General features: G+C 33.7%; 1 non-coding gene across 1 annotated transcript; it reads left to right on the top strand.

The window, feature by feature from the left end:
* The first annotated feature begins 8,278 nt into the window (after nt 1–8,278).
* Nucleotides 8,279–8,385, top strand: LOC128034202 (small nucleolar RNA R71). The gene has a single exon (XR_008190333.1). It is a non-coding gene; the product is annotated as a small nucleolar RNA R71 (small nucleolar RNA).
* Nucleotides 8,386–15,681: the final 7,296 nt, after the last annotated feature.

Consider the following 15,681-nt stretch of genomic DNA (forward strand, 5'->3'; position numbering starts at 1 on the left):
ATTAGAAAGATAATCAATGCTCTCAAATGTGAACGATTCTGTGATGCTCGTTCACTTCCCGATGATGAACTAGTTCAAGAATTCTATGCTAGTTTATCTACGCAAGATTCTACTGAAGTCATTGTTTGAAAGAAAAAGGTACCTCTTACTTCTAAGTCCATCAATGATTTGTTTAATTTACCTGATGTTGAAGAAGATGAGTACTACCCTATGATGAGCAATATCGATTGGGATTTTCTTCAACAAGTGCTTGATGTTGTGACAAATCTAGGATCACAATGGACTATAAGAAAGTATGAGAGTCATTCTTGTCGAAGAGAATACTTGAAACTAGTAGCAAATGTATGGTTTTATTTTGTTCGTTACAGTTTTATGCCTATCTCACATAGTTCCACCATCTCGATGGAACGGATGCTTTTGTTATATGCAATTTTGAAAGAAAAGTCCATTAATGTTGGGAAAATTATCCTCAAGGAGATTTACGATTGTGCTAAAAAGAAGGTAGGAATTGCTTATTTCCCATCATTAATCACTTCACTTTGCTTAAGGGCTCGTGTTAAAACACAAGCAAATTTGAAGGGGCGATATGTTCAAGGATGCATTACAAATTATGATCTTGAAAGATTAGTAGAGAGTTGAATCAAGGCAAGAAAGAAGAGCCAACTGAGCCGGATACAAAGGAGTCAATAGATGGAACTGAAACTGAAGCTAATTCAGTCACAGACACTGAAGAAGAAGAATCTGATAAGGAACCAAATAGTCCTCAACCAGGTGAAGGAGTTAAAAACCCTGAACCTATGGTTGAGCCAGAAGAAGAACCAGTCATGCTAAGTGTTGAACCTGAATATACAACTCCCATGCCGACTTCTGCAAGTACTTCAAGGAAATCAGAGTTGTCAATTTTGATAGATATGTGCAAGTTCATGCACAATCAGCAACAAACTTACTGGAAATATGCAAAAATTAGAGATGATTCAATTAGAAATACTTTTAAGAATATCTCTAATACTTTTGTTCCTGAGCTCCCAGATGCTATCTTTGAGACATGGAGGGAAGAGACTGATGATGCAATCGAAGATGGAGCTAAAGAAGACAAGGGGAATAAGTCAGAAAAATAAAATGGGGGATTCTTGTCTTGTTATTTATTTTATTATTTTTAGGTCTTTAGGAATTTATTTCTTTAGTAATTAGGATTTAATTCTTGCAAAATAAAACATATCAAGAATGACTAAATACTTCTTTAGAAAGAAAAAGACTAAGTGATGTGGCAATAGCAATGAACATGTCTAGGATTGGGTTATTAGGAAAGACTTGGTATTTAAACAGTCTTAATGACTCACCTCTCTTTCTTTACAACCCTACCTGGTGTTCAGTTTTCATTTATTACTTTATTCTCGCAATGAGGACATTGCTTCTTTTTAAAAGGGGTAAGGCAAATTGCTCAAATTTGTAAAATTTTCAAGTATGTTTCAAATCATTTTTTCATAAGTATGTCTTAATAAATGAATGTTTAGAGAAATTCTTTTCAATAAGATAGCTTGTATGCAAGCATGTATGATGATTTTATCTGAGTGATTGTTTGTTATCATGAAAAATGAAATGTTTTTATGATCTTAGTCTTAGGTAATATTTGCCATGAAAACTTAGTTTCTCTTGAGATTAGACATGCATGAAGGTTTATATCTTTAGAATTGACTTAGTAACTTTCTTGAGGCGAAATCCTAGGGGACATAAAAATCTAAAATGATATAGGCACTATTTTTCTTTGGATCGTTTGAGCCTTTTCAAGCCCACCTTATGATATTAGACCCTTGAAACTATAATTTTGAGCTTAAAGGCCTGTTCATTGTAATAAACCTACATTATAAGCTAGTTACCATTTTTTTTAAAATTATCCTAATTTTGTGCACCTATCTTAACTAAAGTTGTCTTGGGAATCAACATTTGAAGAAATTTTCATAAAGATGTATGTGCTCATGCTTACAAAAAAAAGAGACAAAGAAAGAGTGAAGAAAAGTTTGCTCAGTCTCCAAGAAGAAAATATATGAGTATGAGTTCAAAATAAGTTTGGGGGAGTTCCAAATGTTCATTTGAAGACAAAGGTTGAATTTTGAGAAATCCAAGACAAGTTAAAGGTTAAGATTTTGAAACTGAAATGTCCCATCTCTTAAAATCCCTACCTTTAACCGAGCCCCATTACAGCCTTATAAAAGACCTATTGATTTGATGATTATGTCACCTACATTAGTGGAGAGGAAGTACTAAGTTCAACATATAAAGATCATAAATAAGCCTTATGATTGTTTTGCTTGATTGATGAGAAATTATGTTGAATGAAGAATATTATCTATGGCTGTGACATACATGCACACTATGATTCATGTTGGCATATCTTGAAACTTAGAATAAAATTTTCAAAATGTTTGTATATGAGTTACTTGTTAATAAAGAAGGTCTATGAGCATGAATTTATTGATGCATGATTATGAGACAAATATTGATTCTACTTATACTCTTAGCATAATTTGCCTTTGCAAGACCTTGTGCTATGCATGAACATTACTCAGGACGAGCACTGATTTAAGTTTGGGGGTGTGTAAACTGAAAAATATATAGGATTTTTCCTACATAATTCATCACCTTTTTACTTAAATTTGTTGTTAAAACCAAGTAATTGTTTAATAAATTAATGAAATATGCGAAAATATGAAATTAGGACATAGAAATTATTAAAATGTGATTTTAAACTTTATTATATAGTTTTCATGCATAAAATGACTTATTTTATATTAATTTGTATATGAGTTACTTGTTAATAAAGAAGGTCTATGAGCATGAATTTATTGACGCATGATTATGAGACAAAGATTGATTCTACTTATACTCTTAGCAAAATTTGCCTTAGCAAGACCTTGTGCTGTGCATGAACATTACTCAGGACGAGCAATGATTTAAGTTTGGGGGTGTGTAAACTGAAAAATATATAGGATTTCTCTTATATAATTCATCACCTTTTTACTTAAATTTGTTGTTAAAACCAAGTAATTGTTTAAAAAATTAATGAAATATGCGAAAATATGAAATTAGGATATAAAAATTATTAAAATGTGATTTCATACTTTATTATATAGTTTTCATGCATAAAATGACTTATTTTATATTAATTTGAGCATATTATATTTTTAAGCTATAAAGTGGGCCATGCATGATTAAATTAAATAATAAAATATAAAGTTATATTTAATAATTCATTTTTAATATTTCATTAATAAATTGGGTTTTAATTAATTAAGTAATTTGATTAATTAAAGTGGTTAAATTATATTATTTAGTCTTCTAAACTATCTACTATTTTTGGACAGGTCTGAGAATTTTCTTCTAATTGCAAAACCGTGCAAATTGGGGACCAAGTCAACCCAATTTGCGGCTGCACATGGATGTCATAAACCATTTTTTGGTTTAATTATACAAAGTCCTTGAAGAGTTAAAGAAATTGAAGATTTTCCCAAAGATTTGTTGTTGACCGAGTCTTAGTCCTGAGTTGTTGTGGCACTCAAATTGACCAAAGATCAAGGAAAAATCAGCCACCTTTCCTCAATTCATGGCCGGCCACTCTTGAGTAAGTTTCAAAGGATGGAAACTCCTATTTTTAGCAAACTAGCTCCCTTGCCTCACCTATAAATAAGAGCTCATTTCTCACTTTTTCAATCATCCCTCATCCCATCATCTCTCACTCATTCACCATTCTCTCAACTCTTTTAGCTATCTTTCCCCTTCATCATCCTTGCATAAGGATTTTAGCAATTATGACTCTTAAAGAACCCTTGGTCGGCCACCTTGGAGAGCCATCAGCAAAGGAGCAACGCAAAGAAGCAACGGAGCCTCGTCAGTCAGAGTCTTAGGTGACAGCCACTCTGAATTGGGTTTAATATGTCTTTTCTTCAATTTAATTTAAAGATGATTGCTATGTGTTCATTGTTATTTTTATAATAATGATAGCTTAAATTTATTTAAGTTAGGATGATTATTTTGATTAAATAATATTTATTTGATTCATGCTTACAATGTTTGTGCCTCAATCGATCATGTTTTCAATTAAAATCAAGTTTGTATTTCGTTCATACGTGATTGAAATGCACCTGAATTAGATGAGCGATCCTAACTAGACGACGGCTAATGGATGCATAATTGAAATGTGCACGCTTAATTTAGATCCTAACCCGATTAAATTGTAGGTTGCATAACAACTCTAACCAAGCTCTGTTATCTGCATAGTTTTTAGATTTGTGTGATTAAATTGTTTCAAACCTAACACGTCCCTGTTACCTCACACGAATGCTAAGAAATCCTTAGTAAATAAGGATCAGTAAAATGCGTATTTATTAATTAAAGGATTCCGAAAGGACCGAATGTCGTTTCCAAACTCATGAAAGATCGAGTTGCCATGGGATGTTTTTCCGAATGTTATTAAGCATGTTGGTAATAAATTGAGTTTAATTAAAGTAATTATCCTAGTTTATTTATGTTATAATTGTTGTAAATTGTGTTTATTTTTACTAAAATCTATTTCATTCATATAGTTTGCATACTTAGGATAATTTGCATTAGGGATCATTGCATTTAGTTTAATATATTTTAATCACCACTTCTCAATTATATTGTGTTTTTTTTTATTTACCAAATTGTTAATATATTTTACAAATTAAGTGACTTAGTACAAATACAATCCCTGTGGAGACGATAACTCGATACGTACTTATCATTTGATAACAACTGTGTATACTTGCACAAATCGAGCGTTACAAGTTTTTTGCCCCGTTGTTGGGGAAATTCTCGTCCGGGAAATTCTCGTTGATAAGCACATGTGATCGAGTTACCTCATCTTGCTCTACCCTCGACAGATGATCAACTACTTGATTTTCAACACCTTTTCTTTCTTGGATCTCAAGGTCAAATTCTTGGACTAAAAGTATCCAAGAATTAGCCTCGATTTCACATCTTTCTTCGTGAGCAAGTATTTAATGGTCGCATGGTGTGTAAATACTGTAACTATAGCAAATTGTTCCGTTTCAGTTACCGTATAATTGAGTTGGGCTCCTATCAAGGTTCTACTTGCATAGTAAATGGGGTGGAACACTTTATTTTTTCTTTGACCCATCATAGCTCCAACAGCATAGTCACTTGCATCACACATCAACTCAAAAGGTGAGCTCCAATCGGGTGTAACGATTATTGGGGCTGAGATTAACAGTTTCTTTAGCTATTCAAAAGCTTCTAAACATGCTTTGTTGAAATCGAACACTGTATCTTTCTCTAACAACAAAAACAGCGGCTTAGAAATTTTTGAGAAATCCTTGATAACCTTCGGTAAAAACCAGCATGGCCTAAGAAACTTCTGACTCCTTTCATATTAATTGGGGCCAGTAATCTTTCAATTACGTCCACCTTTTCTTTGTCAACTTCAATTCCTTTATTTGAAATTCTATGGCCTAAGACAATCCCTTCCTTAACCATAAAATGACATTTCTTCCAGTTAAGGACAAGATTCGTCTCTTCGCATCTCTTCAGTACCTTAGCCAAACTACTCAAACAGATATCATAAGTGTTACCTAAAACAGAAAAATCATCCATTAAAACCTTAACAAAATTTTCAACCATATCAGTAAATATTGCCATCATGCATCGTTGAAAAGTTGCAGGTGCATTGCATAAACCAAAAGGCATTCACCTAAAAGATAACGTATCGTATGAACAAGTAAAGGTTGTTTTATGTTGGTCCTCCAGGGCTACAACTATTTGGTTATATCCCGAATAGCCATCTAAAAAATAATAGAATTCATTACCTGCTAGTCGATCTAACATCTGATCCATAAAAGGTAACGAAAAATGATCCTTCCGAGTGGCTTTATTCAGCTTTCCGTAGTCAATACATATTTTCCAACCAGCAATAGTTCTTGTTGGAATCAATTCGTTGCGCTCATTTTCAACAATCATGATTCCACCTTTCTTTGACGCACACTGCATCAGACTTACCCACGAACTATCTAAAATAGGATAGATGATTCCTTCATCTAATAATTTGATCACTTCTTTTCTCACAACTTCTTTCATAATAGGATTGAGCCTCCTTCGCCCATCAATTCGAGGTCTTTCACCTTCTTCAAAAATGATTTTTTGCATGCAAAAAGAAGGGCTTATACCTCGAATGTCAGCTATGGTCCAACCAATTACTTTCTTAAATCTCTTAAAAACATCAATCAGTTGTTCCTCCTGATCTTTCGTTAGTTCTGCTGAAATAATCACAGGCAAAGTAGAATAGTCACCTAAATAAATTCATTTCAAATGGGAAGGAAGTACCTTTAGTTCGAGTTTAGGTGGTTCTTCAATTGACAACTTGGGTTGCAGAAATTCTCTAACTTCTAACTCCAACGGTTCAAACTGTGTGGATTGAATAAAATTTCTTGGGTTGGCTTCCATCAAAGCCATGTTTTCTTCACCTTCTTCATCCTCCAAAGGATCAAACTCTAAGACTTTCTCTAATGGATATTCCTCAAAATTTCTTTCCATAGAAACCAAGGTTTCTATCTCTTCCATAACTAAACACTCCTCTGCCGGATCGGGAATTTCATTGCTTTAAGAATGTTAAAAGTTACGTGGTCGTCTTGAACTCGCATGGTGAGTTCGTCTTTCTATACATCAATTAACGTTCTCCCTGTGGCTAGGAAAGGTCTCCCAAGAATGATTGAAACTTTCTTATCTGCTTCAAAATCTAAAATAATGAAATCAGCAGGAAAAATAAATTTATCAACTCTTACCAAAACATCCTCGATCTTTCCTTCGGGATATGCTAACGATCGATCCGCTAGCTGAAGCGTCACAGTTGTAGGTCTTACTTCACCTATTCCTAACATCTTGAAAACAGACTTAGGCATCAAGTTGATACTCGCTCCTAAGTCACACAAAGCTTTACCACAGTAAGATTCACCAATGTTATAGGGTACGGTAAAGCTTCCTGGGTCTTTCAATTTCGGTGGCAGTTTGTTCTGCAGGAATGCACTGCACTCCTTTGTCAAGGCAACAGTTTCATACTCACTCAATTGTTTCTTCTTGGACAGTATATCCTTCATAAACTTCACATAATTTGGCATTTGTTCTAAAGCCTCCACTAATAGAATATTAATGTGTAACTGCTTCAGAACATTGAAAAACTTCCTGAATTGCACCTCCTGTTTCTACTTGTGTTGCTGCAATCTTTACAGATATGGTGGTGATGGAACTTTTGGTTGAACCAGAAAAATTTTCTGAGTAGGTAAATCTGCATCCAGAAGATGTTAAAATATATGAATTCACTAAGTCAGGGCTTACCTTGTTAGACTTTGCAGATTCTGATTCCTTTGGTGTAGGAACTTCAACATCTAGTTGACTTCCCTCATTTTCGATATGCTCATCTTTAACATCAATCAATCGGGGTTCTGGAGTCTTACCACTTCGCAATGCCACTACCTTGATATGTTCTTTACCCAAATTCTTTGGATTCTTAGTATTTCTCGGTAAGGTTCCTTGTGGTCTATTACGAAGCTCCGTAGCCAACTGACCTATTTGGTTTTCGAAATTTTTCAGTGTTGCTGCTTGGCTTTGGATCAAAGCGTCATTCTGTGCCATGTACGCTTTCAACAAGTTCTCCAAGCTGTTTGATGCCTCAGCTTGAGATGGTTTTGGAGCTTGCTTATTAAACCCTTAAGATTGGTTGGGTATTTGCTGCAATAAGTTATTGTTTGGTCCATTTCCTTGGTTGCTCTAAGAAAAGTTAGGATGATTACGCCATGAAGGATTACAGAAGTTGGACCGGGGTCCTTGTCCACTCCTATTTTGATATTGGTTCCCCACATAGTAAACAGACTGGGGATTTGATGGACAATTCCCAAAAGAATGACCTTCCCTACAGTACACACATGAAACTAATTCAAACGGACTTGGTGGCTGAGCTGCAAAATTATTAGTACTATTAGCGGTTAACTGTTTTAACATAGAGGAAATAGATGATACCTGAGCTAATAACGAAGTGAGAGAGTCAACTTCATGAACTCTGGCTACACGTCTTCCTGAAGCTGTTTGATTTGTTGGCCATTGATAGTTATTACTCTCAATCCTCTCGATGATCTCATAAGCCTCATTATAAGACTTAGACAAAATTGTACCATTCGCAGAAGCATCTACCATCAATCTTGTATATGCATTGAAACCATTATAGAATGTCTCCAACTGGATACAATGAGGAATCCCATGATGAGGACACTTAAGAAGTAACTCCTTGAATCTCTCCCAAACCTCATAGAAAGACTCGTCATCCAATTGTTGGAAAGTTGTGATCTCGTTCCTCAACTTAGCGTTTTTGCTAGGTGGGAAATACTTAAACAAAAATCTCTCTGCTATTTCTTGCCATGTAGATATGGAACTTGGTGGCAATGAATAGACCAATGCTCGTGCTTGATCTCGCAACGAGTACTGAAACATCTTCAACCTCAGGGCATCTTTAGTCACACCGGCTATCTTGAATGAATAACTCACCTCCATAAACAATCGAAGGTGATGATGTGGATCTTCTGTGGGCAACCACTAAATTGGCCCATCGTTTGTAGCATTTGAAACATCACTAGTTTCAATTCAAACTGGTTTGCCTCAATATCTGGCATTCTAATTCTTAGGTTTAGCTCACTGAAAAGTGGCACAGCTTAATGTCTGATGCATCGATCCCTATCATTGGCAATGAGGATAGGATTTCGTATACGATCGGCTTCATTACCTTGGTCTTGATTCTAATTTCCAAGGTCCATCTAGACTTGTCTTTGAGCTATTCGTTCACATCTTATTTGTCTGAAAGTTCGCTCAATTTTAAGGTCTATAGGGAGTAAATCGATAATTCTGTCTATGCTCATTAACACCTGAGAAAATCACAAAAATTAAAAAGAATAAGTTAATAATGTTAGAAACAAATAAAATTGAAAATAAATAATTTCACGAAAAAAATGACTATGGCAACAGTTGACAATCCCCGGCAACGACGCCAAAAACTTGTAACACTCGGGTTTGTGCAAGTGGACACAATCATTATCAAGTAATAAGTAAGTATCAAGTTATCGTCTCCACAGGGATTGTATTTTGTGCTAAGTCACTTAATTTATAAAATTATATTAACAATTTGGTAAATAAAAAAACACAATATTGTTGAGAAGTGGTGATTAAAATATATTAAACTAAATGCAATGATCCGTAATGCAAATTATCCTAAGTATGCAAACTATATGAATGAAATAGATTTTAGTAAAATTAAACACAATTTTCTACAATTATAACATAAATAAACTAGGATAGTTACTTTAATTAAACTCAATTTATTATCAACATGCTTAATAACATTCGGAAAAATATTCCATGGCAACTCGATCTTTCATGAGTTTGGAAACCACTTTAGGTTCTTTCGGAATCAATTACTTAGTACATACGCATTTTACTGATCCTTATTTACTAAGGATTTCTTAGCATTCGAGTGAGGTAACAGGGATGTGTTAGGTTTGAAACAATTTAATCACACAAATCTAAAAACTATGCAGATAACAGAGCTTGATTAGAGTTGTTATGCAACCTACAATTTAATCAGGTTAGGATCTAAATTGAGCATGCACATTTCAATTATGCGTCCATTAGCCGTCGTCTAGTTTGGATCGCTCAGCTAATTCAGGTGCATTTCAATCACGTATGAATGAAATAAAAACTTGATTTTAATTGAAAACACGATCGATTGAGGCATAAACATTATAAGCATGAATCAAATAAATAGTATTTAATCAAAATAATCATCCTAGCTTAGATAAAATTAAGCTATCATTATTGTAAACAAGAACAAAGAACACATAGCAAACATCTTTATATTAAATTAAAGAAAAGAAAGATTAAACCCAATTCAGAGTGGCTGTCACCCAAGACTCTGACTGACGAGGTCCTTCGCTTCTTTGCTTTGCTCCTTTGCTGATGGCTCTCCAAGGTGGCCAAACAAGGGTTCTTTAAGAGGCTTAATTGCTAAAATCCTTATACAAGGATGATGAAGGGGAAAGATAGCTAAAAGAGTTGAGAGAATGATTAATGAGTGAGAGATGATGGGATGAGGGATGATTGAAAAAGTGAGAAATGAGCTCTTATTTATAGGTGAGGCAAGGGAGCTAGTTTGCTAAAAATAGGAGTGCCCATCCTTTGAAACTTCCTCCAAGAGTGGTCGGCCATGAATTGAGGAAAGGTGGCTGATGTTTCCTTGTTTTTGGTCAATTTGAGTGCCACAACAACTTAGGACTAAGACTCGGTCATCAGCAAATCTTCGGGAAAATCTCTAATTTCTTTAACTCTTAAAGGACTTTGTATAACTAAACCAAAAAATGGTTTAAGACATCCATGTGCAGCCAAAAATCTGGTTGACTTGGTCCCAAATTTGGACGGTTTTGCAATTAGATGAAAACTCGTAGACCTGTCCAAAAATAGTAGATAGTTTAGAGGACCAAATAATATAATTTAACCACTTTAATTAATCAATTTACTTAATTAATTAAAACTCAATTTTATTAATGAAATATTAAAAATGAATTATTAAATATAACTTTATGTTTTATTATTTAATTTAATCATGCATGGCCCATTTTATAGCTTAAAAATATAATATGCTCAACTTAATATAAAATAAGACATTTTATGCATGAAAACTATATAATAAAGTATAAATCATATTTTAGCATATTTCATTAATTTATTAAACATTTACTTGATTTTAACAACAAATTTAAGTAAAAGGTGATGAATTATATAGGAAAAATCCTATATATTTTTCAGTTTACAGTAGCCTACTAACATTGGCCATTTTCCCCTTAAGTAAAAAGAAGACATAAGCTTATTTGGACACAAAATTGCCCCTTCAATTTTTTCACTTGCCAGGCTTGGGTATCGCGATTCCCACAATAGTCTTGAGATTTCGAATCATGGAGGTCTTGGTATCGCTATACCCATTGTCTAGTATCCCAATACCACTGCTGGTGCCTCTATTCTCCTCATTTTAGCACTATCAGGGGTATCACGCGATACCCCCTCTAGGTGATGTTTTATTCACGTTCAGGCCACGGTCGACTCCTTACAACACTAAATAAATTTGTTAGGTTCCTTATGGCATGATTGGCTAATTTGGGTCTAAAAAATGACTGAAAACTAATAAAAAATAATTTATTAACAACAAAACTAAAAATCAACAAAAACATATATAAGGCACTTGAATTGCTTAAGACTAAGCTCACTCCCCCACACTTAACTTTTTACTTGTACACAAAATATGCAAAAAGACGATCCTTGGACTAAATCAGACAATTAGGTTACATAGTGGTAAAACATCAAACTTGTCTAAGAGCTACCTCACATGCAACTTAAGAGTGATATCTAGTTAACTCAGGTATTCTTAATGCAACAACAATTAGTTTAATAAGTTAAAGTGTTTATAAATATAGAGGTAATTAAAATAAATATATGTACAAGTGTTGTCCATCATAATGAAGTACAATGATAGCTTATAGATGTAAAAAATGAATTGGTTATGTTCATTCGGACAAATGCAATCAATTCAAGAATTATTGTGTTAGTGAATTACTTGGGTCCCAAAGGTCCTCTATGATACGATGTAGTCTAATGAAACAGACTATCTTCGTATGTTACGGATCTAAGAATGTTGAAAGCACGTTCCTGCAACAAGAAAACAGCAAGGAATTAAAGAAATAATCATGGTAAAATATGGGTAAAAAAAAGAACGAAAATGGAAGGAAAATGAAGTTGTTGGCGTTTAAAACAAAAAGAAATTCAATCGGTGAAGTCGAACGCTTCATGAAACGGCCAAGGCAACAACTTGAGTGTTCAACAATGGCAAAAGTAATCGTTGGAATAGAATAACGTTAAACTCGAAAGAACTTGCACAATCTCTCGAGCAAACCCGAATCGAATCATTCAACGTCAAAAGGACTTGGACCTCTAGATAGCGATCTAGGAACCCAAGTATCAAGAAAATTTGACACAACAAACTAAGTCGAAATGCCAAGGAAAGTTCAATGAAGAACCGAAATTGAGAGAAATTCTCAAACGTAATTGTTTTCATAAATCATCTAACCTGAATACATCATTTTAATATGTATTTATAAGTACAAAAGAGGGGTGTTGAATGGAAATTCGTGGCTGTAATCAAAAGGGTTTAAAATAAGAAGTTATAACTCCTTTTGGCATCATTTTAATAGCAGCCTTACATTTAAATTTCAAACGACAACCTCCCTTGTTCTTGTCCTTGTATATTCAGCTACACATGCACACACACACTCTTGCGCACAAGCGGTCATGTGCTCCTCACATGTTTGGACGCCACATGGGCTGCCACAAATGCATAGGACACTTGCCCTTACATAGGACACGTTTCAGTTGCTTCTGGACTCGTCAGCTGGAGTTGAGCTGGTGGAGCTGAGTTTTGAGCTAGCTAGAAATGTACTGAGCTGAAATGAGCTGGAAACAATCTTTCAGAACTATTTCGAGCTGAGATGAGCTGCATGCACATATTTGAGCTTCAACCGAGCTAGAAATGAGGTCTTAAGCTACTGTCTATTATTGTTTGAGCTTCAACCGAGCTAGAAATGAGATCTTAAGCTGCTGTCCATTACGTTTCCTTATGGTAAACAAAACAAACATGCATTAAAGTAATGCAAACTTATTGAAAACTTATTAACAAGCTGTAAACATAATGCAAACAGACTTATATACTCAATGGAACTAATGCAAATGTTACACTTCAATATGTAACACATTATAGAGCTTAGTTTCTACACTAATACAAGCTGTAAACACTTGCAATTAAAACACAAACAACATCAAATCAATACCAAAACATACTTAAATACACACATAATACATAGTAGAACCTAAATACGTCACATATCAGCATGCAACATGTTATAAAGCCTATGTTCTAAGGCATGAACATGATCGAATAAATCTGGAATCGTAGCATAAGTAAGGAACAAGGCTTCCCTGAATTTCTTTGCCTTAGATCGAGTAATAGGTCCTAATGGTAAGACCTCCGGATCAGTTTGCTTTATTGGTGTGAGCGTGCGCACATCACTCTATGCTTGTAACATTCTGAGGCTTAGGACGGTTCAGAGTAGAAACAACAAGTAGATCAAAACAGTTTCAAGCACTAGAAATGGTTAAGCACATGACATTGTTTCTCATTTGCCCCCAATTTATTCATAAGCTCGCCTCCTTATTTCTCCAAAATTTTAGAAGACACTACGCAATATTGGCACATACAAAACTAGTAAGCATTAATACATTATGACTTGAAAGATTTTCTTTCTAGGAGAGTAAAAATTAAAATCAAACTAGTGACATTGCCTCTCTAGCAACGACGTCAACAACTTGACCACCTCCGACATACTAATATCTAGAGTTTGAATACTATAGTAAAAGATATAGATATATGAGGTGGTATTCGCAAATATACGGGTCTAGTTGTAATATAGTTATAACAGAGTAGGTGAGCACTTCGAGGATCGTACCCAAAAGAGGCGAGTGCTAGATCAATTTTAACCTAAACACCGAAAGATCTAATTAGTACTTTAATTTAGTTATAGTATGATAGTAAAATAAAAGAGAGTTTTTAGGATTTCTATAATAGTAAATTAAAATAACACAAGAAAGTAGAATTCAAGAGATCAAAGAGTAGAATAAATCAAATCTTGATTATGGATGATTAGCTCGTTTCGGTAATCCCCATCAACTGTCGTTTCAGGCTCCTCGTCAGTCAACTATTTGCCATCCCAAAGAATCTTTTGAGCTTCCACTCAAATAACGAGTCAGCAAGAACTACTTATCTTTCGACCCCACAGTTCAGACTGGAACATTTTAAGTTAAACAATAAAGTATAAGTTCATTATTTCATAAATCAACTTTCCTTTCCTATACAGATCACCTCACAAGGTTAGTTGATGAAACATTGAATATATGTAATCTAAAATACTCATCTCAATTGTCCCTTTTCTCATATCTGTATTCTTATAAATATTTTGTATAAACAATTCATAGAACAATTTCATATATATATATATATATATATTTCCTTATAAGCATTTCGTCTAAACATTTCATCTTACCATGTCATATATACATTTTACACATAATCATATTGTATATCACATTTAGTTTCAATAGTTTGTATAAACATATCATCCCCAAATCGCTTACTTCAATTAAACACTGTGAAACCTAAATAAATAGATTAATCATACTTGTCAATCATTTACGAGATACGTATAGGATTAGTACTGAAAATAGTTCATCATTTGCTTCCTGTTCTACAATAATTCAACCCAAACTAATTCATATATGAATATAAATAGCAACATGACTCGGATACTCGGGTAACTACACCACACCAAAGGCATCAAATATGCGTAACAAAAGCATCGAAGTGCAGGCAGAGGCATCGAAGAGCAATATAGAGGCACCAGAGTGCAATACAGAGGCACCAAAGTGCAATCTTGTACAAGCGCACGTTCTAACCCTATTGGCATGCCAATCACATCCTAATCGTTTACTACGTTCAGACGGGCATTTTTGCTGAATTCATCACATTAACAAATCAGAGGCACTTCTTTAATATTCGTACACATATTGTAAATCCATTAAATTCATTCTGAGATCATATAATTCACTTTTCACAGCCATTTCACAACTTTCATATAATTACTCATTCACTTTATACTTAATTATACACAATTTATAATCAAAATTTCAATACCAAATATTCAACCACACTTCAATAAAATAATTCAAACATCCTAAATTGTAAATATATATACTTGTTCATCTATACTACGAACTTACCTTAACAATTACAGTTGTAAAAATGAAGCCAAGCGACTAATCGACACATTAGCTATTCCTCGGTTTAGATCCGTTTGATTTATTTAGTGATATAAATAATAAATTTTCACTCAATTAAACCATTCAAATAACTTAAATTAATTAATTTAACTTATAAACCTCATTAATGGGAAAGTTACAACATTACCCCAAATATTTTACCTTTTTGTATTTTAATCCAAATCCCAAAAGTTACAATTTAATCACAATTAACTAAAATTCATGCTAACCTAATTTCATATAAATTCTAAACAACCCATATTTTCCATTAATTCACAATATTTACATTAAATTTTACTATTTTCACAAATAAATCCCTTAACATTAAAATCACTAAAAATTACTGAGCAAAACTTTTTTATTTCACAACCAAATTTAATAATCAACCATCTAAATTCATAACACATCAATTACATCCATAGCATAATTCTAAACATTTAATACAAGCTCAATTATATAAAAATCACTAAAAACGAGGCTTGAAAACATACCATGCATGAGACTTAAGCTTTAGCCGAAAGCTTTCTTCACCGACAATGGTGTGTCGACTACCATATCTCAAATGAAAGAGATGATACCTTTATCTTTACTTAATTTTAAGTTGAATTAGCTAATTACCATTTTACCCTTGAATATTAAACAAAATTTCATCAAATGCGAAGCCATGATCATCCACTATTCTTAAAATAGGTAAAA

This window comes from Gossypium raimondii, chromosome 10 (assembly GCF_025698545.1).
Source record: "Gossypium raimondii isolate GPD5lz chromosome 10, ASM2569854v1, whole genome shotgun sequence".
Classification (NCBI taxonomy): Eukaryota; Viridiplantae; Streptophyta; class Magnoliopsida; order Malvales; family Malvaceae; genus Gossypium; species Gossypium raimondii.